Here is a 4,814-nt window from a genome sequence, read left to right as displayed (position 1 = left end):
ACACACACACACACACACACACATGAACTTTCCATGGACTTCCAAAAAATGTCTACAACCTAACCATAACCCCTAACTTCACAAACACCAAAATCCTAACCTAAACTCAAACTTTAAGCCTAAACCTAACCCCTGACCCACAAATGGGTTTTTTCCATTGTGTACACCAGGCAAATGTCCACAGAATGACAAGTATAATGTCAAAATATGTCCACACTCCAAGACAAAAACATGTTCACACACACACACACACACACGCATCCTTGTACTTGCATCAAACTGAGGACATTTGGATGACTTCCATTCATTTTTGTAACTGTGTTTATGCCTAACTTAGATATTTTCCCTAAAACTAACAATTACCAGCCTATATCTAACCCTAACCTGAACCAAATCTTAATTCACACAACTCTATACCTAACTAGTAAAGCACAGCAGAACTGCAAACAAAGTGAGGACATTGAAGTGGTCCTCACTTTACACAAAATACCGTACCTCACTTTGACAGTAACTATGTCACAAATGGTCCTCAATCTGTATTAGAAACAAGTACACACACAAACACAAGTTACAGTCTGTTTATTTTGTTCCTCATCAAAGAGAAAAATTAAGTAGGTCCTCTGAACAGGTTGAACGTTTTGTCTCACTTCAGTCCAGAGGACCTATATTTTTCTTTTTGATTTTTCTTCCTGGATTACTGAGATGCATCAGGACAGTTGTTCMTTATATTTTCATGCCTTTTTGTGATTCCACATGTCATCTTCACAAAWTGTGTATATTTTGCTGCCATAACAGCTCCTTCGTTTTTGGTTAGTAATAAAAAGCACTGCAGGGACGGCTGGTATAAGCTAGTGGAGCTAAGCTCACCCCGTTTACAATTGACAGATGTTTTATCAAGCCCTCTCTGTTTGCTGCTCATTGGGGCCAATGAGGGTGGATGAACAATAACGTGCCTCGAACACGAGGGCATGTGGGTGTGGTTTGGCGTAAACTGAGGTACGAAGATTAAATAAGGTGGATTATTTCATTTCTCGCCYGTTTTCTTTCATGTCTTTGGACACAAAACTGGAAGTGAAGAGGTTGGGGGTTATCAGACCAAAGGGTATTTAAATCCAGCAAAAGAAAAAGCAGCAAAACCAAAGTTTTTCTGTGACCTGGATTCAGCGAAGGGACTGGCTAATGGTGAATGGACTATGCTTATTATTTAGGCATCTTTCAATCCATCCAGGACACTCAAAGCACTTTACACTTACATTCACACCACACTCTGATGATGGCAAACTACATTGTAGCCACAGCTGCCCTGGGGCACACTGACAGAGGCGAGGCTGCCATACACAGGTGCCACCATCTGACCACCATCAGAAGGCAAGGTGGGTGAAGTGTCTCGCCCAAGGACACAACGGCATGCGGGCATGGCGGGGAGTCAAACCTGTGACTTGCTGGTCCCAAAGCAAGCTGCTCTACCACTACACCACAGCTGCCCGATAATGGCATGTGTTGCTAACAAATATTTTTTTTGCTTTCTGTGTTTGCTGTTTTGCTAGTCCACGCCTCAAATATCACRACCAGACACCAATGAAAATTTGTTGATTTTGTTCAGCTCCTCGTGTCGGAGCTGCTTTCTGGGTCCACAGCTTCCACTAATTGTGACACTGGGTGATTGATACAGCAGGTTTCAATCACCTGATTGAAACTTACTGATTGCTGAAAACARCTCTAATGTAGTAAACAAAACTTTTCCTTATTTTCCTTTTGTTTTAATATCAGTCCTTTAAATCAGCAGAGSCACACTAAAGTTCTGCACCACAATGTGACCATTAGGCCTTTCCCACAGCAGACATTGCTGCAAAAATGCAGATAAAAATARTCATTTTAGCAAAATTACAATTAAGTGGCTCGGTAAGTTGTGTTTCAGTGACTGATGTATTGAGAGAATCTAAAAGAAATGCAGTCATTAATTAAAACTAATCAGGTACATAGAATTAGAAAAACACTCAAAAATAGAAAAAAAACTAAGGTTAAACACATWTTTGCAGGAAAACATCACACTAAAGTCAGACACTACGAGTAAAACATATTTAATGCAGGCAGCTGTTTCAGGATCTCTTCATATGTTCCCCATCCTTCTTCTCCACATAAACGTAGTCCCACTTCAGGATCAGACAGTGGTTAAGGAAGACGTTTACCTCAAGGTGCTGCCAAAAGAGACCTGGGAAAACCCAAACAGGTGAAACATCACAGTGAGGTTTGGTTCTCTCTCACTAAACACACTAAAGTGTGAAATAACAACCTAAAAGCATGTCTAGTAATTAGGAACAYGTAGTAGAAATAACCTGTTGATAMAGATGGTCCCTACATACACAACAAAAAGCATCAAATTATTGGTATGGTGGTGAGCATTGTGGAGAGTCGACGCCACTTTACTGCTTCCAGACTCTTAGTTCCTGTAAAAGATGAACGGCTTTCAAAACTTAACGATTGCTTCTGTGAATCTTCGCCTGACGACCATCTGTGTCACATTTAATGAAGATTAAAACGCAGAAGAGTTGCCAGTCGTATCGGGAGGATGTGCTGATCAGTTTGGCAGACGGTGAAGATGCTGCACATTTTATTACAGAAGATAAAAGGGGAACATAAAGATGTTTGAACAGAAAGAAGGAGAAAAAAAATATGAAGAGCAGCCAGCTTCTCTTGTTTGGCCCCACTGGTAACACGAACGTTTTTATTGCAGCACATGTCCTGATGTGTCCTCAGGTGGTCTCCACATCATTACGCCTTCAACAGCATCTGTTGGTGCTTCTCGCTGCCCTGGTTAGTGATAAAGAACAACAGCTGGGGCGTGACTTTACAGCTTATTATGTGTAATCAACATATGCAGCTATTAAGGAGACCATGTGATTAGCTTTGCAGAACTAAGATAAAGAGACTCATATACACTGCTTATTTCACAGATAATTTAATTTCTATGGATTCATACTAGCTTTTAAATTTGTAATTGAACTGTTCATAAAACCAACATTGTGCACTCAAGTGCCCTGGGCTACCCATTAACTTCAGTTAATGCTTATTTTCCAACATGAATGCCTCAGTAAACACTACCTTAYGGTTCATTGAAAAGTTAAATCATTTTATTTTCCTACAGCACACATCTTATTTTWTTTAAAAGTCCTTTCTGAGGGTTTGAACCAAAACGTTACCACAAAAAATAAAAATAAAAAAAGACATTGACATCCTCTTTAATTGCAGCGTGTCAACAGAATCCATACTTTTTTTTCTGAGAATTCATTGTAAAACTTTTTTTTAACATCACAGGAAGCATAGTTAAATAAAAACAGTTGGGGGAAATTGTGCTTGTGTCGTGCTTTTTACAGTACATGCAGCAACTGCAGGTTTAGGTTACCAATTCCTCTTTAATGTGTTCACATTGTAAATTTATATTTCTAACATGCATTACAAAAACTGTTGTCAGTTTTTTTATTGAATAAAATCTGGTAATTGAAGTATCTAGTAAATTATGGTTCAGCTATTTTGACTGGGCTTCTGTGGAAAAGCTTTAAAATGTTATATTGTTGCTGTTGCAAATAGCTTTTTTTAACAACTTCAGTTTGGGGAAATAGAGTTTAATTCTGCAGACAAATTGAATAATGGGTGTTCTWGTCATGGTCTGTGGTTTGCCCCAAGAATGCAGATTGACTGAAGGAGCTTGAATAAAAAAAATTAAATAAATAAAAGGATTTATTTGGGAAACAAAACAAAAGGCTGACGTGGCGGCAATTACTGCAAAACAAAACTCTAAGACACGAATATGGTCTGAAGCTTACACAATGGCTAGACTGAAGGATAGTGAGAACAGAGGGAATAAAAAGGCTGGGGCTAATGAGGGAGGTGGCTGCAGCTGAGAGGAATAGGAACGGAGAACAGGTGTAGGTGAGCGCGTCAGGACAAAAACAAATGAAAACCGGTGCTGGTGAAACAAACTGCTGGCACAGAAAAAAAAAAAACAGAGGCACAAAAACATAAAATGGAGAAAATACAGTACACTRCCAAAATAAAATAACAAAAAAACAGGAATCCTTACAGCACAGCTAAAACCAGAATGGATTTTTGCTGATGGGAAACAAATCCAATTTTWAAAAAACTTCATAGCGATACATAAAAATGTTTGGTTACCATTATTCTATATTTACATGCAATTGGGAACATTAGAAACAGCACATCCTTGGGGCACTTCTAGGAGGAATTTAATGTTTCTGCAGGAATAACCAATTAATGTGAAATGGGAGTGTAAAGGTCTATAAAATAGCATCAACAGCTGTAAAATATTAACATTTGTTTTGGAACTACTTGGGCTATATTGATGAGCTCATAGCCCAACTTCAAGGTGAATTTCACTTTTTTATTATACGTTTTATAATACCTTATATTTTTTTTCTAATCTGAGGTCCAAAGACCCATCTACAACAATTAATTGGTTTTCCATTTCCAGACGCCCACCTCAGAAATGACTGACTATCCAATGGCTTCCAACATTTAGCAGCTTCAGATGCTGCCTCTTTTTAGTAAACCTATAGTAGAAAACACTACAGATCATTATTTATCAGATTTTTTTTGTTCCAACATTTTCTCTGTCACTAGCTTGTGTTTATAAATGTTCCAAACAGCAACAAAATGTTTGCAATAACCTTTTTCTACCAGCTGGTGAGATGAAAACTGAGCAGGAAAAAAAGATACATGATTACGTTTCTCAGTCTCAGTTTCTCAGCCTCTACAGCTGTGTGTGTGTGTGTGTGTGTGTGTGTGTGTGTGTGTGT

The 4,814-nt window shown here is 38.5% G+C and overlaps 1 long non-coding RNA gene across 1 annotated transcript in view; it reads right to left on the bottom strand.

Moving 5' to 3' along the window:
- Positions 1-2,416: 2,416 nt before the first annotated feature.
- The window catches only part of LOC106518527 (uncharacterized), a 25,191-nt gene continuing 22,793 nt past the window's right edge, over positions 2,417-4,814 (bottom strand). The window contains exons 2-3 of the long non-coding RNA XR_001310326.1: positions 2,722-2,811; positions 2,417-2,602 (exon numbers count right to left, since the gene is read on the bottom strand). This is a non-coding gene — a long non-coding RNA (uncharacterized LOC106518527). The remainder of the gene's footprint in view (positions 2,603-2,721; positions 2,812-4,814) is intronic.

This window comes from Austrofundulus limnaeus, unplaced genomic scaffold (assembly GCF_001266775.1).
Source record: "Austrofundulus limnaeus strain Quisiro unplaced genomic scaffold, Austrofundulus_limnaeus-1.0 Scaffold62, whole genome shotgun sequence".
Classification (NCBI taxonomy): domain Eukaryota; kingdom Metazoa; phylum Chordata; class Actinopteri; order Cyprinodontiformes; family Rivulidae; genus Austrofundulus; species Austrofundulus limnaeus.
This window is presented reverse-complemented; position numbering and strand designations above follow the sequence as displayed.